The 25,198-nt window shown below is 40.6% G+C and overlaps 1 protein-coding gene across 2 annotated transcripts in view; it reads left to right on the top strand.

The window, feature by feature from the left end:
- Positions 1–22,195: 22,195 nt before the first annotated feature.
- Positions 22,196–25,198, top strand: part of LOC110498152 (leucine zipper protein 1) — a 67,890-nt gene continuing 64,887 nt past the window's right edge. Inside the window, exon 1 of one of the 2 annotated variants that reach the window (XM_021574764.3) lies at positions 22,196–22,457. The gene's annotated coding sequence lies outside the window, so the exon portion shown is untranslated. The remainder of the gene's footprint in view (positions 22,458–25,198) is intronic. The other variant, XM_036955120.2, reaches the window with a different exon arrangement.

Genomic DNA, 25,198 nt, shown 5'->3' with positions numbered 1-25,198 from the left:
TATAAATACTATATTAACTACAACCTAAACCTCTTACCTTGGAATATTGAAGTCTCATGTTAAAAGGAATCATCAACTTTCATATGTTCTCATGTTCTGAGCTAGGAACTCAAACGTTAGCTTTTTTTCTTTTCCAACACTTTGTTTTTGCATTATTTAAACCAAATTGAACATGATTTGTGTTGATATTTATTTGTATTATTGATATTTATTGGTATTATATTGAGTTAAAATATGTGTTCATTTAGTATTGTTGTAATTGTCATTATTACAAATATATATTTTTTAATAGGCCGATTAATCGGTATGTCCTCCAATAATCGGTATTGGTATCGGCGTTGAAAAATCATAATCGGTCGACCTCTACTGTTTGGTCATAATGACCATCGTTATGTTTGGAGGGAAAAGGGGGAGGCTTGCAAGCCGAAGAACACCATCCCAACTGTGAAGCACGGGTGTGGCAGCATCATGTTGTGGTGGTGCTTTGCTGCAGGAGGGACTGGTGCACTTCACAAAATAGATGGCATCATGAGGCAGGAACATGATTTGGATATATTGAAGAAACATCTTAAGACATCAGTCAGGAAGTTAAAGCTTGGTCGCAGATGTTTGTTCCAAATGGAGAATGACCTCAAGCATACTTCCAAAGTTGTGGCAAAATGGCTTAATAACAACAAAGCCCTGACCTCAATCCTATAGAAAATGTGAGGGCAGAACTGAAAAATCGTGTGCGAGCAAGGAGGCCTACAAACCTGACTCAGTTACACCAGCCCTGTCAGGAGGAATGGGCCAAAATTCATCCAACTTATTGTGGGAAGCTTGTGGAAGGCTACCCAAAATGTTTGACCCAAGTTAAACAGTTTTAAGGCAATGCTACCAAATACTAATTGAGCGTATGTAAACATCTGGCCCACTGGGAATGTGACGAAAGAAATAAAAGCTGAAATAAATAATTCTCTCTACTATTATTCTGACATTTCACATTCTTAAAATAAAGTGGTGATCCTAACTGACCTAAGACAGGGAATTTTTACTAGGATTAAAATTGAGTTTAAATATATTTGGCTAAGGTGTGTGTAAACTTCCGACTTCAACTGTACATGACGTGTCTTACAACACTTGGGTCACCAGCATTTTCTGGTCTGCTACCAAGCAGCAATACTTCTCTCTGTGTTCAAACAGCTAAATCATTTTTTAAGTGCCAACAGTATTTTGGAAAAATTCCAATCTGGTTTTCGTCTCCACCAGAGCACAGAGACAGCCTTACTTAGTGGTAAATGATCTTAGAGCCAACATAGATGCCAACCAGCTCTCTGTCCTCTGTCCCTGATTTAAGTGCTGCATTCGACACTGTTGACAATGATGTCCATCTGGACAGACAGGGGAGGTTGGCCTCTCTGGTCCAGTTCTAAATTGGTTTAGGACCTATTTAACTGGTCGAGAGTTTTGTCACCCTTGGTGAATATAACTCAGAGAAAATACATATCACGTGGGATTCCACAAGGTTTGATTTTGGGTCTGGTACTGTTCAGTTTATATATAAAATCTAATTAAATCAAATGTAATGTTATTGCTCACATACACATACAGTGGGGCAAAAAAGTTTTTAGTCAGCCACCAATTGTGCAAGTTCTCACACTTAAAAAGATGAGAGAGGCCTGTAATTTTCATCATAGGTACACTTCAACTATGACAGACAAAATGAGAAAAAAAATCCAGAAAATCACATTGTAGGATTTTTAATGAATTTATTTGCAAATTATGGTGGAAAATAAGTATTTGGTCAATAACAAAAGTTTATCTCAATACTTTGTTATATACCCTTTGTTGGCAATGACAGAGGTCAAACGTTAACTGTAAGTCTTCACAAGATTTTCACACACTGTTGCTGGTATTTTGGCCCATTCTTCCATGCAGATCTCCTCTAGAGCAGTGATGTTTTGGGGCTGTTGCTGGGCAACACGGACTTTCAACTCCCACCAAAGATTTTCTATGGGGTTTTCTATGGGGTTGAGATCTGGAGATTTTGACCTGTCCCCAGGACCTTGAATTGCTTCTTTCGAAGCCACTCCTTCGTTGCCATCAATCGTCAACCCATCAATTCAAGATTGAACTGTGTCCTTCACTGAATATACTACAGAATTCACATGAGCTCCATAGACTGGTCTTCCCTGGCTGTCTGACCCTTCTAGGACCCCTGTCACCATCTGATCCTGCTAAGACATGATGAACATAGTGCTGTGTACTGACTCCACTGTGGTCAATTATTTAGAAACGGACCTCTTTCTTGTTTGTATGCTGTTAGCCTACCTATTGTATTAAAAGCACATATTTCTCGCATTATTCACACAGTCAGAATTCACTGCTTCAACTTCAATAGCCTACCTCTCCTACATGGTAGAGAGGTTTCATGTGTGCCTAGTATGCGTGGTCTCAATGAAATACATGGGCAGAAAGTTATGTGGCAGTTACAGTGTCTGTAAATAAATATTGATAATGAAAATAAATGGAGGGCGCTCAACTAACGTGAGTCGAAGTGCAATCAAAACATGTAATCATGATTGAAAAGGAAAATGCACAACACACACATACGTTAGGTTTCTATGTGACCACATGAGCTTAGGTTACTATGGTGAACACATATGTTACAGGCTGACCACACCGCTCGCTTCGCATGCACGAGTGTTGCAAAATACATTTAGAAATCTATATTATTAAATTATTGCACGCACACTGCTCACGAGCGTCTGCGTTGCCAAGGGCTAGCGTTGTGCTTTCTCCCCGAGTGCTGCGCTCCAAAGCACCTCTCACTCACATGAAGAAGACAGTCTACAAGTGAAGACAGATACATCAGTCACACAACTGCTCGAGTCCTTATCCAATTCCGAGGTGCATATTGGAAGAACTGTCCACATTTACTTTTCGTCAGCCAACAAGATGAGTAGGCCTAACGAACAGCAAAAGCACTAGCCTATGTCAATCTACTATCCCCATATTACAAAAGTTGACCTATTCTGTGCGAGAAATAAATATTCCAAAATATAGTCCAGGACAGTTGTGGGATGCGATATATCTCAAATTAATACACTAACTGTTTTACACAATGTGGCTGACGAAATAGTTTAGCTTAAAATGTTGATAAACTATATGGCTATTTCTTCACATTATAAGCGCAGCAATGCGCACACTACAGTAGGATAGAAGCATGAATGTTCCATTAGCGGGAAAACACTATTTTCAAAAGTGACCGCAAATGCGATTATGGATGTAACGCTTTAATTACATAGGTGCGTTTTTATGGTGAAAATGATCTTCCCCAAACGTGAAACTCATGCGCTGCTTATGCATGCCAGTTAGCCTCTACACGCCTTGTAAAGCAGATTAATGTGCTTAATTTTAAGAAGCTATTTGGCCACTTTAGTTGTGATACAAACCTTATCAAAACATATGGCCTATGGGCTAGGCTACATGAGGTGTGCGACTATGATTCGAAAAAGTCGCAAAAAAGGCATTGTTTCTTAAGCTGAGCATCATTGTCACGTTGTCGAAAGGAGCGGACCAAGGCACAGCGTGCATATAGTTCCACATACTTTATTTCAAAGTGAAACTTAACAAAAACAACAACAAAAAAAACTAACGTCCAGTTGTTAGGAATTTTATGAATAATGACTAAACAATATCTACATTATAAATAGAACTATAACTAATGAAAATTATAATCTGTTTTATTATATCTGATTAATAATATTAATTCATAAGGGAGGGGTTGTGGAGCATGAGACAGGGGGTAATTAAATTAAATAAATACCATTCCAGACAGGTTGGAGAAGACTGGAATTGTGGGTTTTTGAGTAAGCAGAAAGGGTCGATAACCTATGGTTGAACCGACTCAACTTAGCTCTGGGATGTTTAGATAAGGCAGTGTGTGTTTTCTTAGGTTTTCCATCAGCTGGAACTGTCTGCTGAATGGTGATGGATGAAAACTTCTGAAGTTTTATCTTGATTTAACTGTGTGTCTAGTGTGAGAGAGCGAAGGGGTGGGAATAAACTTTTCAACTTTTGTTGGGTCCTGGTTGATAGGAGGAAGAACATTTTATGCCCTATGACGTCACATTTTGTATATAGACTGTTGTTCGTGGTTACATGGCAGCGCGCTCCGAGAATAAATACTATTATCTCATTATCTCATCTCTGTCTATTTTATGCAAATAGGAATCTTACAAATTCTTATAAAATAGACTGAGCGATTTAATTAGTAGGAATTATGAAATTCCAGCGACACCAGTACAGAGCGCACTTAGACACTAACTGAAAATAATATCCCACAACACAGGTGGGAACAATGGGCAACTTAAGTATGATCCCCAATTAGAGACAACAATAATCAGCTGCCTCTAATTGGGAACCATACAAATACCAACATAGAAATAGAAACGCTAGAAACCCCCCTAGTCACGCTCTGACCTATACACCATAGAGAACCCAGAGGGCTTGGAACGTGACAATGATTCACAAGTGATAATATATAATTGGCTAATATTGTCACCCATCAGACTATTCTTGATTTAATCTTGTCTTTACATGTACTAAATCATATATGTGTGACATTTGTTTTGATTTAGAATGGACCATTATCCTGCACCTATCTCAAAACAGGGGCAACAGGTAAAAACACATGATATATATGCACTTAAATAGTGAATGGAGGACCCTTTTCCCGTGGTTTATTTTCATGCCAGTCAGGTAGGCTCTACTCCTGTTGTAAAGATAAACAATGTGCTTAGTAAAGTTGAGAAATAAATACAGTAGGCTCCCTCTCCGGCCTCTAGGTCACCAGGCTGCTCGTTATGGCGCACACCAGTCACCATTGTAATGTGCATCTGCGCATAACGACACTCACCTGGACTCCATCACCTCCTTGATTACCTGCCCTTTATATGTCACTCCCTTTGGTTTCTTCCCCAGGCGTCATTGTTTCTGTTTCTTAAATGTATTCACTCCCTGAACTTGCTTCCCGACTATCAGCGTACAACGTTACATAGGCCTAGCCTATAGGAAGCTTGAAGAGGCCATCACTCTGTTTTCTTGTGCAATTGCATAGCCTATACAAATGTTGCGCAACATGAGATCTTGGGCTCTCATGAAGTGTTTGATTAGATTTTCGATTACATTTGCATTGATGTCAGAGTGACTAGAGGGATAATATAGTGCTGAGTACCAGGCAGTTAGCAAGTTTGGTATGCTACTAATGACCATCAGCAGCATCAGAGCTTGGAGAAGCCTAAATACTGTGACTAAAGACAGCAGCCTTAAGTGGGATGAAGAAATCGTCCCAGACAAGACTTCTAATGTGCACCGTGACGGTGAAGCCGACGAACATTAGAGCTGTTTATTACTGTGTCAGTGTGAAAAGTAGATAATTAGCTGACAAATCAATATCGTTACATTGACATACTGACTAATACAACTCACATTGCACTGAAAAAACATCAGAATATCAATCTTCAATCATTTTGCCGATGGTTTCATTGTTTAATTCAGGTCTAGTTTGATTGAGGAAAAAATAATAGATAATGTAAGCCAACTTTTGGCCAGCTCTCTCTCTCTAACAGTACGTCAACTAGCAAAAACTTTCATTTCATGAAATGGACATACACAAAATAGTCCAATTTGGTGAAGTAAAATTCTAAAAAATAACTTGATTCAAAATATTTTAAAAAATGGAGAAGTGGCGCATGCATATGTATTCACCCCCTTTGCTATGAAGCCCCTAAATAAGATCTGGTGCAAATTACCTTCAGAAGTCACATAATTCATTAAATAAATTATACCTGTGTGCAATATAAGTGTCACATGATCTCAGTATATATACACCTGTTCTGAAAGGCCCAAGAGTCTGCAACACCACTAAGCAATGGGCACCACCAAGCAAGCAGAAATATGAAGACCAAGGAGCTCACCAAACAGATCAGGGACAACGTTGTGGAGAGGTACAGATCAGGGTTGGGTTAAAAAAATATATCCAAAACTTTTAACATCCCATGGAGCACCATTAAATCTGTTATTAAAAAAATGAAAGAATATGGCAACACAACAAACCTGCCAAGAGAGGGCCACCTACCAAAACTCATGGACCAGGCAAGGAGAGCATTAATCAGAGAGGCAACAAAGAGCTGCAAAGCTCCACAGCAGAGATTGGAGTATCTGTCCATAAGACCACTTTAAGCCGTACACTCCACAGAGCTGGGCCAGAAAAGTGGCCAGAAAAAAGCCTTTGCTTAAAGAAAATTACAAGCAAACACGTTTGGTGTTCGCCAAAAGGCATGTGGGAGACTCCCCAAACATATGGAAGAAGGTACTCTGGTCAGATTAGACAAAAACATATCTTAAACTCTATGTCTGGTGCAAACCCAACACCTCGCATCACCCCGAGAACACCACCCCCACAGTGAAGCATGGTGGTGGCAGCATCATGCTGTGGGGATGTTTTTCATCGGCAGGGACTGGGAAACTGGTCAGAATTGAAGGAATGATGGATGGTGCTAAATACAGGGAAATTCTCGATGGAAACTTGTTTCAGTCTTCCAGAGATTTGAGACTGGGACGGAGGTTCACCTTCCAGCAGGACAATGGCCCTAAGCATACTGCTAAAGCAACACTCTAGTGGTTTAAGGGGAAACATTTAAATGTCTTGGAATGGCCTAGTCAAAGCCCAGACCTCAATCCAATTGAGAATCTGTGGTATGACTTAAATATTGCTGTACACCAGCAGAACCTATCCAACTTGAAGGACCTGGACAGTTTTGCCTTGAAGAATGGGCAAAAAATCCCAGTGGCTAGATGTGCCAAGCTTATAATGACATACTCCAAGAGACTTGCAGCTGTAGTTGCTGCAAAAGGTGGCTCTACAAAGTATTGACTTTGGGAGGGGTGAATAGTTATGCACGCTCAAGAACAGTTTTTTTGTGTTATTTCTTGTTTGTTTCACAATGAAAAATATTTTGCATTTTCAAAGTGGTAGGCATGTTGTGTAAATCAAATGATACAAACCCCCAAAAAATCAATTTTAATTCCAGGTTGTAAGGCAACAAAATAGGAAAAATGCCAAAGGAGGTGAATACTTTCACAAGCCACAGTACTTCTGTCTTTTGGATGGTTGTCCTTTTGCATCACCTAACGTCTGTTGAGCTTCAATTGGTGGACAGATAGCCTTACATTATCCTGCAAAATGTCTTGATAAACTTAATAATAAATGTTTCTGTGGATGATAGCAAGCTGTCCAGGACTTGAGGCAGCAAACCAGCCCCAAACCATAATGCTCCCTCCACCATAATTTACAGTTGGGAGGTTTTTATGTTGGTGTACTGTGCCTTTTTTTCTCCACACATAGTGTTGTGTGTTCCTTCCAAACAACACAACTTTAGTTGAATCTGTCCACATAATATTTTGCCAGTAGCGCTGGAACATCCAGGTGCTCTTTTGCAAACTTCAGATGTGCAGCAATGGTTTTTTTGGACAGCTTCTTCCTTGATGTCTTCTCATGAACACCATTCTTGTTGAGTGTTTTACGTATTGTAGACTCGTCAACAGAGATTTTAGCATCTTCCAGAGATTTTTGTAAGTCTTTAGCTGACACTCTATGATTCTTCTTAACCTCATTGAGCATTCTGCGCTGTGCTTTTGCAGTCATCTTTACAGGATGGCCACTCCTAGAGAGAGTAGCAACAATGCTGACATTTCTCAATTTATAGACAATTTGTGTTATCGTGGACTGACTTTTAGAGATACTTTTGTAACCCTTTCCAGCTTTATGCAAGGCAACCATTCTTATTTTAGGTCTTCTGACATCTATTTAGTTTGAGGCATGGTTCACATCAGGCAATTCTTCTTGTGATTAGCAAACTCAAATAACTCAAATTTTGTGTGTGTTTTTTATGGGGCAGGGCAGCTCTAACCAAAATCTCCAATCTGGTCTCATTGATTCGACTCCAGGTTAGATGACTCCTGACTCCAATTAGCTTTTGGGGAAGTCATTAGTCTAGGGGTCCACATACTTTTTCCAACCTACACTGTGAATGTTTAAATTATATATTCAATATAGACAAGACAAATTAACGAATAACAAAACAAATTATTGTAAGCACACTGTGTTTGTCTATTGTTGTGACTTAGATGAAGACCAGATCAAATTTTATGTCAAATTTATGCAGAAATCCAGGTAATTCCAAAGGGTTCACATACTGTTTCTTGCCAAAGAGTAGCCAGTGTCTGTTCATTTTACAACTTGGTGAAAGAGCGCAATGCATAAACTCATGCAAACTATCTGCACACTTCCAGTCAGATGCAAATGTACTTTAATAGAAGCTAAGCTGTCGGTCAGATTACCTTCATTAAAGACCCACTCCAGTTTCCATAGAACCTCTTTATTCACCTGATTTCCTCTGACATAGTACAAGTGGGGGGAGGGGGTCTTTCTGCGCTTTGCCCTGAACTGGTCCTCATTTGTTCCCGCAAGGAAAGCGGGATGCCAATTACATCAGAGTGCACCATCAGACCAACGCACTGAATTGGTCCTCCTATTGTTCCCACAAGGAAGGCAGAATGCCAATTACGTCAGAGTGCACCATCAGACCAAAGCACTGAATTGGCAAACACTTGCATTTCACGATTGTGTCTAAAAGACACTATTTTGCTCAAAACATGTTTTTTTTACCCTTCAGTGTGTGTACTTTACTGTAGTTATACTTGGATTCTCATTTTTCAATAGGAAAAGTAAAACAATATGTTCCTTTTCTCCAGTTTAGCATTTAGCATTTAGCATCCAGCACCTTCACTAATCATTTTTTTGGGGGGTGTATGGAAGATTCTGCCAATTATGCCTACCTGGGGTGGCAGGTAGCCTAGTAGTTACAGCGTTGGGCCAGTAACCAAATGATTTCTGGATTGAATCCCTGAGCTGACAAGATAAAAACCTGTTGTTCTGCCCTGAACAAGGCAGTTAACCTACTGTTCCCGGGTAGGCAGTCATTGTAAATGAGAATTTGTAATTATTAGTATTATTAGCAACAAAGCAGTTACCCCACCATTTTTTTTGGTAAACAGCTGAGGGATGTTGCTGGAAAAATGAAACCACTCTCAAATTCCTTGACGGAGCTATGGATGCATGGACTGACCATCCATTAGATCACAATTATATTTGAACCATTTGTAAATGTTAGAAATACACTAGTGTCTTATTCCATTGTATACAAACAACGTAATAAAACATGTTTAGGCGATATTTTGGGTTCTGAAGGGGTTGGAAAGTTGAACTAAACTCATGAGTTATGTATAAATTCTTCAAGAATGAATGGCTATATGTAATTCATAGGAAAGTCCATACATGGAGTACCAATCCCAGATTTCCCTTTTAAGAACGGCTTGTTCAATGTTTTCTAATACTGTATAATATCATTTAGGTTTCTTGGCGTCAACTCTGGCTCTAGTGGAGACTCATTATTAGCGCAGTGAAAGATGTTAGACGTGTACATTTGTTTAAACATTTTAAACACGAAATACTTGTAAAATAACGAAAATGTTCACAGGTAGGCTAATAAAGAAAAGCTAAATATATTTTAAATCTAAATCAGAATGTTAACGCGAATTCTAGTCTGTGTAGAGCATATACTCTATTTAGCTACTTTTCCTGTAAAAAAAAAATGAATACATACATTTTCTAAGAAAACAGCAAGAAGTGTGCTCTTACCTGAGAGCGTGGCTCTTTCCTCGATGCGTTCTGTATTTCTGTGTTTGTGTGTTCTAGATAAACGCTATTAGGTTACCTTGAAACCAGCATATGTTAGGCTACATCGTAAACATCTCTATAGCCTAATACATGTGCGCGAATGTACATACTACAATAACGTAATCCACCATGAAGCACTGGAGGCGCGCGTCTGACAACTCCGGCTGCGTGTACTGGACAGACGCAATGATTTACAGGATATCCTGCCCTACCCATTCAAAGAGGTGTGAATTTGTGTCAACTTGTGCACCACTGGTTGAACTTGAGAAGCCCATGAGCATAGACCTAATGTCAGTGATGTAAAGTAACTAAGTATACATATTTGAAGCAGTACTTACATCGTTTTTGGGGGTTTCTGTACTTTACTATTTATATTTTTGACAACTTTTACTTCGCTACATTCCTAAAGAAAGCACTGTATTCACATTTTTCTCCAATACATTTTCTCCGACACCCAAAAGTACTAATTACATTTTAAATGCTCAGATTGGACAGAAATGTGGTCCAATTTACGCACCTCTCAATGAAACGTGTTTCATCCCTAATGCCTTTAATCTGGTAGATTTAGTGCCACTGGGTCAACTCAACATGACAACTGACAGCTGCACCATCCCATCCAACTCAACATGACTGCTGACAGCTGCACCATCCCATCCAACTCAACATGACAACTGACAGCTGCACCATCCCATCCAACTCAACATGATGACAACTGACAGCTACACCATCCCATCCAACTCAACATGACAACTGACAGCTGCACCATCCCATCCAACTCAACATGACAACTGACAGCTGCACCATCCCATCCAACTCAACATGACAATTGACAGCTGCACCATCCCATCCAACTCAACATGACAACTGACAGCTGCACCATCACATCCAACTCAACATGACAACTGACAGCTGCACCATCACATCCAACTCAACATGACAACTGACAGCTGCACCATCCCATCCAACTCAACATGACAATTGACAGCTGCACCATCCCATCCAACTCAACATGACAACTGACAGCTGCACCATCACATCCAACTCAACATGACAACTGACAGCTGCACCATCCCATCCAACTCAACAGTCAGGAACCTTGGTGTTACATTTGACCCCACTCTGTCATTTGAACCCCACATCCTGAACATCACCAAGTCAGCCTTCTTCCACCTCGAAAACATCTCACGACTCACACCCTCTCTCACTGACCCCAGTGCTGAAACCCTCATTCATGTCTTGGTTTCATCACACCTGGACTACTTCAACGGCCTTCTCTACGGACTCCCCGCCAAAACACTGGACAGACTTCAACATGTTAAAATTCAGCTGCAGGAGTCCTCACACGCACCAGACCTTGGGACCACATCACCCCCATCCTCATCAAACTCCACTGGCTCCCACTTCAATACAGGATCATCTTCAAATAGCTCATGCTCACCTACAAAGCAATCAATGGACTGGCGCCCACATACCTTACTGACCCCCTGCACTCCTACAGAAGAGTGGTGTAGTCCTATCCCGGAGCCACATTTCAGAACAAATAGCTTACTTGTTTGACTGGTCATTAATGGATATTACTCTTCTTCTTCTCTGGGGAATAATTTAGTGAAATATCAGCGGCTTAAAGCCACAGTCTGTGATTTGAAAAAGAACAAAACGGACGCCCCTCTATTTCTTGTGTACAGCCATCATGCTTGTAAACAAATTATAGTGTTTAAAAAATATATGAATAGATTTATTTGTAGAAATGTTTTGTTGTTGCATTTAACTGATGAATTTATTTTGTTGTCTGAGCTACAGACTGCTATATCATTCCGGTAATACAGGATTAGTAAAGGCCCAGTGCACTACTTTTCTGGTCATTTTTTACATTCTGATTTTTCAGGTGGTGCTGCAGTACCCCATCAGAACCCAACATACACACTTGTTTTCTATATGTCATGGACTGTTAGTCCTTGTATCTAGAGCTCTGTATATGAATTTGAGAAGGGTTACTTTTACCTAGCCCCATTATTCAGTTCAGCTGTTTACCCCAAAAAATAGAGGGGTGTCCGTTTTGTTCTTTTTCAAATCACAAACAGTCCATGACATATAGAAAACAAGTGTGTATGTTGGGTTCTGATGGGGTACTGCAGCACCACCTGAAAAATCTGAATGTACAAATTACCAGAAAAGTAGTGCACTGGGCCTTTACTAATCCTGTATTACCGGAATGATATAGCAGTCTGTAGCGCAGAGAACAAAATAAATTCATCAGTTAAATGCAACAACGAAACATTTCTGCAAATCAATCTATTCATATATTTTTTAAACATTATAATTTGTTTACAAGCATGATGGCTGTACTTTCAGATTGAATGCATCCAACTGGTATTTACAACTTCACAACTGGTAATTACCATCTTCCCACTTGGTTATGAACGCAGCATCAGGTACATTAAACGGGCAATCCAGGATTGGTACATACATTTGTTTACTTTTAAATTGATGATAATTAGCCATGGATTCTTAGAGAACATAACTTATAAATGCATAATGAGCTTAGGTTCTACTTTCTTTTCAGTAGATTGCCCTTTTAATATTTGTTTATGACCTAATATTACTAACATTCCAAGAGTCCCTCGGGGCTCTACAGATGCACTTTGCAGCTGCCTTTCTCTGAACAAACGTTTTAATAAATTAGTCCGTGGTAATGACTGCCATTCCACATTATAACCACAGGGTGGCTCAAAAGATTTCGATACAAGCTCTGTGACTTCATCTTTTTTTTTTTACTTTCTCTCCTCAAATAAACTATATTTGAGTGAGCGTATGGTAGAGTGAGTTTGTGAGTACTAATGTAACCAGTGTGTGTGAGCGTTATACTACTTCTACCCAGAGGCTTGGGCTTTTGTGGTATAGTCCGTATGATGCTTGGCTCTGCGTTATAGGAGTTAGGTTCGAGTCCCCGTTACAGCTCGAACTTTCTCCTGCTACACTATTGCCTGATTGGCACTGTAGAACCGACCTGAACTGTACTGTGCTGGCTCAGATACTGTCTTTTCACCTTGTCCTCTTTTAGCATGGTTCCAGCAACTATCATGTATGCTTAACCAGGCCAGCCCAGTACAGCTCTGCTTTGAATGGCTCGTTTGGCCCTAAAGTCTGAATCAGGCTTATGACTGGGGTTATTGTTTCCCCATCCAGATCAGAATAAAAGCAGGCCAGGTAACCTAAGACTAAGTGATAGCCATTTACAGTTACTGCCTTCCCTGGTGCCTGCGGCTGCCTATAATGTAGTGCAGAGTCACAACAGAAATGATGAAATGCTGTGTGTCCCGCTGTGTGAAGTCCAGTTTTATGACCCTTAAAACTGCCTGGATTTCTCTCTGTGGTTAATGTAAGTCTCTTTGCACTTTCCCCTGTTTTCATATCAAAGTCTACGTTTAACTACATGGGTCCAAACAGGCACCATATGTACCAATATACCCAGCATCGCGGTGCCCAACTGCCAACAACATCATTCCTGCGTTAAGGTTAAAGGTGCAATGCAGCCATTTTTATCTCAATATCATTTATGGGTAACAATTAAGAACCTTACTGTGACTGTTTTCAATTAAAATGGTCAAAATTAGCTTTTTAACAAAGAGCAATTTCTCAAGCAATAATTTAGCTAGGACAGTCTGGGAGTGGTCTGAGTGAGGGGCATAATTGGACGAGCCTAATGGGAGGGATATGTAACCAGACAACGATCTGTTATTGGCTTAATTTATACTGCCAGGTGATGTTACCAGGCAGGCCAAAACTCCATCCCACCTAAACAGGCAGACATTTCAGGTGGTCTTTTCAAACAACTTTTACACTAAAAGGGAATTATCGTCAGTTTGAACAATTTCACAGTATTACTCAAACCTCATAGTGTGGAAATATATATAAAAAACAGGAAATCAAGTTTTTGACTGCACTGGGCCTTTACCGATTGTCTCTAACCACATTGCTGTTATTAAGGTTTGCAGAGAACACGATAAAGAGACTTTGTGGTTATCCAGGCAGACATACTCCGAAGCCTAGACTGTATACAAGTGAAAGAGCAGTGCTTACTACGTCTTGAGAGTGAACATTGGGTGTGGAGTGACATTTTTGAAGGGAGTTAAGATGGGGCTTGGAGGGCTTAATGTTTTTGGTGTTTAGGTGGGAATAGAATTATCTACCAACACTAATGCTTTGAGGTCAGCTCTGTCTGATGATGGTATACATTGTTACATAGGTCAACCTATGGAATTCACCATCATCTCCCAACCTCCAAAACCCTTTGGACGAGTCGAGGGCGCCCCAACTGGGCCCAGGTGTGCAGCGCACCGGGAGAATGTTGGCAGGAGCCCAGAGGTTTTATGGGCTAGCGTGGAGACGGTCGGGAGACATTTGGGGTTACATTCCAGAGGGAGGCTATTGGAGGCACCTGGTGAACACCTTTTACGGTCGCTGCCTTTTCATCCACATTCTGTCCTTACTGAAAGACATGAATGTCTAGCAATACATTGTATCTCCACGGCCCTCGACATAAGCACAGGCCCACTTAAAACGAAGGAAGAAAAAAAAGAAGATAAATGGATAGTACTTTGCTTTGCCTGGCAGTAGCACTGCTGGGCCTGGGATGAAAAGTTTTTGGCAGGCTATATACTGTAGTTGCCAAGACAGATTTACCACAATGGAATGTGCTTCAATAGTGATAGGGCATGCGAGGGCAAACTGTTAAAGACTGATGTGCCTTCATCTCCAGATAGGAGCTGACACTGAGGTTTACTGTACATACCTCAAGAGTAGCCAAGCTACATACCTACACATGTACAATCCCGGAGTCAGAGTTCGATCCCCGTATTCCAACCTTCCCACTGTTTCTCCCGTAGAAACAGAATGAATAGAACGGGCGTCCCCATTCAAGTCAATGACGGCATAATGGGTGGACTGGCGGCCATTGCGAATGTACCCGTAGGAGCAAAGCAGGAAGTGTATACAAATCAATGTGTGCTGTGATTGGAGAATTCAACTCAACTGACATGACAAACAATACATTCCATTGCATGAGCCACACAGTTAATAATTAACATAATTTGAATCAACATTCTACATTACCATGGGAATTATTGCATAACATTACCAGGCAGCCATTGCGAGTGTACCCATGAGTTTATCAGTCAAATTGCCAGGGTTAGAGGTTCCAAGCCCGTTCTATTCATTCAATTTCTATGGTTACTCCCACTTGCTAATCTCCACCTTTGAGTTCATAAAGCATCCAAATACGAGAAGGAGAGCAGAATTCCAATCTCCTTTATACTAAATAAGACAAATCAACGTGCCTTCAATATTCAATTCAACTCGTGGCCTATGTGAAATTATCAAAGCTTTAAAGTAAGGATATGAGTTTACTCCATTGCTGTATTACAGTGCCTGTTGGAAAAATGTTGAGATTTCCTAACACAAATGCACGTTTTGCCTATGTAATGTAAATACATGAGCGCATTTAAATCCTGAATATTAAACAGTGTTTGACTGCAAAGTACATTTTAATCCTTTTAATCCTCTATGATGACAGGCATACAGAGAGCAGAGAAACAGAATCACGTCCTCTTTCTACGATATCGCTTAACCTAGCCTGCAGGAATAACGCATCATCATGCAGTTATAGTATATTAGTATGACTTGTGCAACCCACGTACAGTATCCGTCAAAAGTTTGCACACTTACTCATTCAAGGGTTTTTCTTTATTTTTACTGTTTTCTACATTTTAGAATAATAGTGAAGACATCAAAACTATGAAATAATACATATGGAATCATGTAGTAACTAAAAAAAGTGTTAAACAAATTCTTCAAATAGCCACCTTTTGTCTTAATGACAGCTTTGCACACTCTTGGCATTCTCTCAATCAGCTTCATGAGGTAGTCAGAAGGAATGCATTTCATTTAATATGTGTGCCTTATTAAAAGTTAATTTGTGGAATTTCTTTCCTTCTGAATGCGTTTGAGCTAATCAGCTGTATTGTGATTAGGTAGGGGTGGTATACAAAAGATTTGGTCTAAGACCAAGTCCATATTACGGCAAGAACAGCTCAAATAAACAAAGAGAAATGACAGTCGATCACTATTTCAAGACATGAAGGTCAGTCAATCCGGAACATTTCAAGAACTTTGAAAGTTTCTTCAAGTGGAGTCACAAAAATCATCAAGCGCTGTGATGAAACTGGCTCTCATTGGGAACGCCACAAGAAAGGAAGACCCAGAGTTACCTCTGCTGCAGAGGATACATTCATAAGAGTTACCAGTCTAAGATTGCAGCCCAAATAAATGTTTCACAGAGTTCAAGTAACAGGCACATCTCAACATCAACTGTTAACAGGAGACTGCTTGAAAAAGGCCTTCATGGTCGAATTGCTGCAAAGAAACCACTACTAAAGAACCCCAATAATAAGAAGAGACTTGCTTTGGCCAAGAAACACAAGCAATGGACATTAGACCAGTGGAAATCTGTCCTTAGGTCTGATGAGTCCAACTTTGAGATTTTACAACCGTTTTGTCTTTGTGTGAGACAGAGTAGGTAAATGGATGATCTCCACATCATGAAGAATGGAGGAGGAGGTGTGATGGTGTAGGGGTGCTTTGCTGGTGACACTCTCTGTGATATATTAAAGAATTCAAAGCACACTTAACCAGCATGGCTACCACAGCATTCTGCAGCGATATGCCATCCCATCTGGTTTGGGCTTAGCAGGACTATAATTTGTTTATCAACAGGACAATGACCCAAAACACCTCCAGGCTGTGTAAGGGCTATTTGACCAAGAAGGAGAGTGATGGTGCTACATCAGATGACCTGGCCTCCACAATCACCCGTGCTCAACCCAATTGAAATGGTTTTGGATGAGTTGGCCGCAGAGTGAAGGAAAAGCAGCCAACAAGTGCTCAGCATATGTGGGAACTCCTTCAATACTGTTGGAAAAACATTCCTAATGAAGCTGGTTGAGATAATGCCAGAGTGTGCAAAGCTGTCATCAAGGTGACCAAGGTTGGGAGGTGACCAAGGTTGCTATAAAATATTTTGATTTGTTTAACACTTTTTTGGTTACTACATGATTCCATTTGTGCTATTTCATAGCTTTGATGTCTTCACTATTATTCTACTACTACTATTATTCTACATTGTAGAATGTTATCCAAACTTTTGGATGGTACTGTATATACAGTGAATTTGGGAAAGTATTCAGACCCTTCCCTTTTTCCACATTGTGTTACATTACAGCCTTATTCTAAAATGTATTAAATTACATTTTTCCCTCATGAATCTGCACACAATACCCCTTAATGATGAAGCAAAAACTTTTTTTTCCCAAAAATATTACAGATAAATACAGAAATATTATTTAAATAAGTATTCAGACCCTGCTATGGGTCTCTAAATTGAGCTCAGGTGCAACCTGTTTCCGTAGATCATCCTTGAAAAGTTTCTATAATATAACTTGACTAGAGCCCACCTGTGGTAAATTAATTGTGGTAAATTAATTTGATTGGACATGATTTGGAAAGGCACACACCTGTCTTTCTATATAAGGTCCCACACACAGTTGACAGTGCATGTCAGAGCAAAAATCAAGCTATGAGGTTGAAGGAATTGTCCGTAGAGCTCTGAGACAGGATGTGTCGAGGCAGAGATCTGGGGAAGTGTACCAAAAAATGTCTGCAGCATTGAAGGGCCCCAAGAACAAAGTGGCCTCCATCATTTTTAAATGGAAGAAGTTTGGAACCACCAAGACTCTTCCTAGAGCTGGCCACCCGACCAAACTGAGCAATTGGGGGAGTACAGCTTTGGTCAGGGAGGTGACCAAGAACCCGATGCTCACTGACAGACCTCCCGAGTTACTCTGTGGGAGTTGGGAGAAACTTCCAGAAGGACAACCATCTCTGAACCTCACCACCAATCAGGCCTTTATGGTAGAGTGACCAGAAGGAAGCCACTCCTCTTTAACACATAAAGGACTCAGACCATGAGGAAAATGATCTGATCTGATGAATTCTCTGGTCTGATGAAATCAAGATTGAACTCTTTGGCCTGAATGCCAAGTGTCATGTCTGGAAGAAACATGGCGCCATCCCTACGGTGATGCATGGGGGTGGCAGAGACTAGTCAGGATCAAAGGAAAGATGAATGGAACAAAGTACAGAGAAATCCTTGATGAAAACCTGTTCCAGAGCACTCAGGACCTCAGACTGGGGCAAAGGTTCACCTTCCAACAGGACAACGACCCTAAGCACACAGCCAAGACAACGCAGGAGTGACTTCGGGACATGTCTCTGAATGTCCTTGAGCAGCCCAGCCAGAGCCTGGACTTGAACCAGATCAAACATCTCTGGAGAGACCAGAAAATCGCTGTGCAGCGAAGCTCCCCAACCAACCTGACAGAGCTTGAGAGGATCTGCAGAGAAGAATGGGAGAAACTCCCTAAATACAGGTGTGCCAAGCTTGTAGCGTCATAGCCAAGAAGACTTGAGGATGTAATCGCTGCCAAAGGTGCTTCAACAAAGTACTGAGTAAAGGGTACTCATGAGTACTCATGTAAATGTGATTTCATTTTTTATATACATTTGCACAAGTGTATTTAAACCTGTTTTTGCTCTGTCATTATGTTGTATTGTGTGTAGATTTGAAATCCATTTTAGAATAAGGCTGTAAAGTAACAGAATGTGGATAAGGTCCAGGGGTCTCAATACTTTCCGAATGCACTGTATAACTTGTATTTTAATGAGTAATTTTTCATCAGTTGACTTTTGATACATAGAGATATATCATATCTTACAGCCTCATTATAAGACATTATAAAGGCTAATTCAGGCTTATAACAAGTTATAAAGCATTATACCAGCAGACTTTCAGTATTGTTACCAAGGTTTTTTTGTCTTCTACCTCTCTCCAGTCTTACTTTCACTCCCCCTCAGTCTCCCTCTCGCGCTCTTTTCTCTCAGTCATTTTCTTTCTCTCTATTACTGTTGTTCTGCTTTTCTTTCTCTGCACCTCTTCTCTCGTTTCTACTGTACTGTCATGCTCCTTCCTTTAGCCTTCTCTGACTGTGGAGGACACCAGTCCCTACGGATTTTGATGGATATATGCCCTATCTGATGATTTTCTAAGTGCATCCTCTATTTTCCTCTACACTCACATGCACATAAACACACATATGCACACACACAGTCTTACACTCATATACCATAGACACACACTCATGACCGAGCATGCTTACACACACACACACACAAAAATGTATGAGGATTCTTTCCTGCAATGGTTGTCTGGGTATGCCTGGTGTTTCTCATCCAACAGTTTATAAGACATAAAATGGGATTTAATTTCTCTTTGATCATTTTTCATTCAAGGCCTTTTAACCTATTTGGTGTCTTCAGCATACACAGCTAGTCAGCTAAAGTGTGAATGTTGCATTCACCTCCCCTTGTGTTAAACAATATGATCACTCACAGCAATGTATACAATCTACTGAGAGCATCTCACTTATACGGGGTTGAATGCAGTTTGGATTATCTGTGAGATTCTATCAAGATGTGTTTTTATTACACAACAGTATAGTCACCGCAGCCTTGTACAAGGTCATGGATACGTGGGGACTGTGAATATGACATTTTTACACCCACGCTGTTTCACAGATCATAATGATGTCCAACCACTGGTTTTTAATTACACTGAGCTAGAATGAAGGACTTTGTTTTTTTCCTGTTCAGGTGAACAACAATTAGAAGGAGAAAATAAATAGTGCCCTTCCCTACTCTGCTTTGACCTCTGTCTCAAGCCCTGTTTCAAGCCCTGTTTGAAACTCATGTTTGAAAATGACTCAAGAAATAAAAACTCCCGATACACAATTTTTGATATACATCATGTCTAGTCTACATGTCCAACTGATAATTCCTGTTGGCTGAAAAGTAGGATGTACTGCTGAAATAAGTCCATATTAAATGCAGACGGAAGGCTAAACACTTTCCACAGATAAAATACTTGATCCACTTTATTTCCTGGTTAAGTTACAGTCACAACAACTGGACCTTAATTAGAACAAGGTGTCGCCATCTGGTGCTTTTGGTTAATAAATACCCAATCAAATGCTTGTGGTGGTCAATACTTGAGCCAAGACTATGGGCAGCGGGAGGAGTCAAATAGCACTTTGTGGTTAGGTACATTGTGATTGGCCCTATTGTCACATGATTACAGTGAGACACAGATGTACTTTGGCCTCTGGTGTGTTGACAGTTGATTATATAAGTCTAATGGAGATGACAGTGTTGGGGAAGTTACTCTGAAAATATAGTTTACCAAGCTACCAACTACCTCACACTGGGAGAAGTTAAGCTACTGGAAGAAGTTAAATCTAATTAAATCAAGCTTTATTTATACAGAACATTTCAGACATGGAATGCAACGCAATGTGCTTTACAGGAAGAAGAAATATATATATATTTATATAAATTTACATCCCAACAAACATAAGATAAAAAAACAAAAAAATGACACTGAAGCCACCATTAAGAAGCGTATAGTTTACTTAACTAAACTACATCCAAGCTACTGTGTGATAAATGATCGTATCTACATGTGAAATGTCATAGACTACATATTGCAAGAATAGATCCCTCTGGTGTCAGATGTTAACGTAATGTGCGTCAATCTAAGTAACATAGTTTTAAAAATCCTATCAAAATCTGTCAGTTTAAGATAAAGATATATATTTTTTTGTTGTTGCATGAGCTGCATCTCAATCCACCTATGGTGGTCTTTCTGCATCTGTGGGGGAAGATGACCGAACTACAGCATCGTTTGTCAGACCATGAGACATCCCGAAAATCGGTCTTCTCATGAAAACATCTGTATCGTCCACTCTATGGAAAGGGAAGATTTTCACAAACACCATTTTTTTTATGACTAGGCAAGTCAGTTAAGAACACATTCTTATGTACAATGATGACCTAGGAACAGTGGGTTAACTGCCTTGTTCAGGGGCAGAACGACAGATCTTTACCTTGTCAGCTCGGGAATTCAACCTAGCAACCTTTCAGTTCCTGGCCCAATACTCTAACAACTAGGCTACCTGCCACCCCACAATGGTATTCTACGTTTTTGCTCTACAACCCCCACAAGTGTTACACCATCCTCTGAAGGTAACCAATACCAGTTTTAAAAATAGAATGAAAGTCTGGAGGGGGTTTTGTGCCTAAACATGTTGAATTTGTTTTTAAAGATATATTTCTTGAGCTTTCTTATATCTCCTAGACATAGGACAGACACTTCAAGACCTTTTTCCTTATGGTTTATTGTCATTGCCACTTTTTTTGCCATTAATGAAGCTGATAAGCAATGCGTTTCTATGGGCTATAGTAGTAAAGGCCAGATTCAATATTTGATCTAATATATTTCTTTATTTCTTTCATAAGCTAAATTATCCATAGTATAACCATCTTGAAACAATTCCATATATCAAATTCGAACAATATTGATATCAATATCGACAATATATATATGTGTGTATATATATATATATTTAAAAAAAGAAAAAACTTTATTGTTGAGCAAAATCCACAATCCACACACTCATGAACCATATGTCAGATTCACTCCAGATCTTGTATTTAGAATTATGTACAATGTAGAAAATAGTAAAAAAAAACTTGAATGAGTAGGTGTGTCCAAACTTTTGCCTGGTACTGTATATATATATACATATATATGTGTGTGTGTGTGTGTGTGTGTGTGTGTTTTATTGTCACATACACCAAATATGTGCAGTGAAATGTGTTGTTTTACAGGGTCACCCATATTATTACGGTGCCCCTGGAGCAAATTAGGAGTAAGTGCCTTGCTCAAGGGCACATCAACAGGTATTCAAACCAGTGGCCTTCTGTTTACTGGCCTGACAGACTAACCTCTAGGCTACATGCTGCCCTGTACTGCAACAACTTGCGGTGAGATATTCGCCAGTACAGGGGGACTTTATACATAGGGACCTAAGGGACCCTATTTATGGAAACAGCCTGTTCCTCTTCCCAAAAGCCTGATACAAATATTTGTATTCTTTCATAAAATAAATTGTTTTATTATATGATATACCATATTGTCCATTGACAGGCCAAATGCAGTCAAGTTTTTTCTGCAAAATTTTCTGAAACGGCTGACTTCCTTAGGCTACATTCCCTTTACTGCTCTGACATTCTTTTTTAGGTCATTGCAATGTGCGGAAACCTAAGCTCTAATATTCAGAGGCTCAAGTCATTTTCTCTCTGAATTCGACGTGTTTCATTCTATATCCATGGGCTAGACTTGAGGAGAGGCGGGACTGTACAGCGGGGAAGGGCGTTCTTGCTGAGGTCAGACCCATACTCGTCACACAAGGGGTGGGTCTTCCGGCGCAAAGGAAAACCCACCTTTTTCATTGTTAGGGACAAGGTGGAATGTGTTGGTTTGATCCTACAGCTCAGGCGGGGAATAGAGGGAAGAAACAACGAACGCAGTTAAGTAGGAAAAAAAGCCTTCTGCCGCTGGTGTACCAGAAATCTGTGAAATAACTTGTCTTTGGTTCAAACCTAGTCATCTAATCGGCACTAACCGAATGAATTTGGGGACTATCGCAGATTCTTTCATCGCAAGGTAGGTGAACTAGCTATTGTAAAACTACACATATTACTACATGGAAACATTTAACTGTGCTAGGATGCTGTAACTTCCTGAGTTCGACGCGGGCAGACCCCGAACTGCGGCAAGTTTTGACCCCTCCTCCCCCTGCTCTTCTGCTGGCGCAGCCAAAAGGAAGCCTCCACGAAACACCAGACTGCGGTTAAAAACCTGGGCCACGTTCAGTAGGAAAACGGGGTGGAATGTTGCAGAAATAAATATAACGACGAATAGAACTGACGTGATTCCATTATTCATCAAGTCAGACATGTTTGTCCAGTGGTACATATTTCCATAGCCAGGTATTTGCCTATAACTGTCTGAACTTTCTACAACGTTGTGTCCTGCTGAGCGGCCAGGTGGTTAAATTGTGTAACAGTTTGAAGTTTTCCTCTTTCGTAGCTCGCTAGTTGACCGTTTCATAATATTACGAGTTGCTAGGATACTTTTGCGTTCAGTGGCGACGTAACTTTACCGCTATCAGGATGTGATGTTGGGGGTTTCTGAACAGGACATTTTTATGTTTTCCTCGAGAACAATGTATCCGGATCGAACGATTTCTTGAAATGAATTCGCAACACTATTAACCACTCGCCTTAACACAAATCGAAAAAGTCCACTTTTTTTCTTAGTCAACTACACAGTCCACTGTCACCTTAAATATTTAGTAGCCTGAAGTAGGCCGCTTTTTTTACAGGTCAACTGTCAAGGTAAATAACGATTGCAATGTTCTGAGGAAGATGGCGGTAAAAACCCTTTCTATATTGATACTTGACAGATAATATTTTAGCTGGCTCCCAAGTAGTCTGCGTTGACACAGACATGGGTAATGTTCTTCAACTTGATGTCTATGGATAAATCATCAAATGCATTTAGGTCAATGCTGAAATTGTGAAGACAGCAGGGAAATATCAGCCTGATACAATTGGAGATTGTCTTGATCGGTGGCAATCTTTTTTCAAAGATCCACTTGACATGGGAAGGGAGTTTCCCCAAAGATAGCTATTTTTAATTTCACTGCACCAATATGGGAATTGGGCAGTGATACAAAAATCTGCAGGTCTCATCAAAGTGAACACTTAATGGCTGAGAATCCTTTTAACACAGTACATTTGGATAGTCAAGCATTGATTTGCCCTCATGTTGGCGCGAGCAGGCTAGGTATCTACCAGCCAATCCAGTAGGGTCTGGAAAGTACAGTGAGCTTTGTTTGGTCAATAGCAATGTGATGTCGCAGAGTATTTGCATAAAGTTCAGCTTTCCCCAATTTTGGTCCCACTCTATTCACGCTCCCCCACCCATGTTTGCGTCGCCCAATGGTCCCCCGCCCACTTTGCTTCAGATGTTGGCTCCGTTGTTTCATTGCCCCAACGTTCTAGGTGGATTTCCGGTGAAACAGCTGAGATCCACAAATCATGTTGGGGGTGACGAAACAACCATTGGGTGAACAGGGTGGGACCAAAATTGGGGAAAGCTGAACTTTATGCAAATACTCTGTGACATTGCCTTGCTATTGACCAATCGAAGCTCACTGTAGTTTCCAACCCATACTGGATTAGCTGTTGATACCTAGCACTGCCTAACTTGCTTGCTAGCACCAACATGAGGGCAACGCAAGTGTGGCTATCCGAATTCACGCATTAAAGGGATCTCGGCTATAAGAGGGGGGGGGGGGGGGTGTGTAATGGCAGGGGTGTGTGACTCGGGTACCTGTGAAAGTTTGTTGCTGAATGTGTACATGGACCACATACATAGCCCACATATAACGAGTGTCAAAGCAATGAGATGCAATGCTGAGTCTGAACATCACATTTTATTGGTCACATGCTTGGTAAACAACAGGTGTAGACTAAAAGTGAAATGCTGACTTACGGGCCCTTCCCAACAATACAGAGAGAGAAATAGAAAGATAATAACCGCCTGGTATAGAGGTCCTGGATGGCAGGTAGCGCGTCCCCAGTGACATACTGAGCCGTAGGCACTACCTTCTATAGCGCCTTGCTGTCGGATGCCAAGCAGTTGCAATACCAAGCGGTGACCCAGCCAGTCAAAATGCTCTCAATGGTGCAGCTGTAGGACTTTTTTTGGGGGGGAAGGGTCCTGAGGGCCCATGACAAATCTTTTCAGCCTCCTGAAGAGGCGTTGTCGTGCCTTCTTCATGACTGTGTTGGTGTGTGTGGGTGAACGGGAGCAATGCTCCTTCAGCAGTAGTAGTAGTAGCAGCAGTGGGAATAGTAGTCTGGCAGGTTGGACCGTGGGATATAAATGGAGCTAGGGAGAAAGATAGAGAGGGGATCTGTTTCAGACATGAAGGCAAATCACTGCTGGCTTTCCAGTAAGTCCCAGAGCCAGCTACTAACTCTGCTACTGCTTCCACCCCTTCTGATGGTGGAAACACAAGTACAAGATAGTTAGACTGCAAGATAGTGAATCTCCAATGCATGCATCTGTGCCTATTTGTGCATACAGGGGAATAATCTATCCATTTCTGCCTTAGTAGGATTCAGAAGTACATGGTCATTAATATTGTCGATACAAGCTGCTTCCAGCCAAGGAAAAGGCCATTTTACGCCATCGTGCCAAACCATTGAGAGGTTACAATGCCAAACAAAGCAAGCTCCACACTTGAATTGCAATCCCTTCATATTCTGTCTGTGCGAACATTGGCCAAGTGGATGTGTTGGCCCAGTGGAGAGTACAAAAACTAGAGTGCTGTC

Source organism: Oncorhynchus mykiss, chromosome 19, assembly GCF_057628025.1.
Source record: "Oncorhynchus mykiss isolate SJ-2025 chromosome 19, ASM5762802v1, whole genome shotgun sequence".
Classification (NCBI taxonomy): Eukaryota; Metazoa; Chordata; class Actinopteri; order Salmoniformes; family Salmonidae; genus Oncorhynchus; species Oncorhynchus mykiss.
Note: the sequence above shows the minus strand (reverse complement) of the source record. Positions and strands in the feature narration are given on the sequence as shown.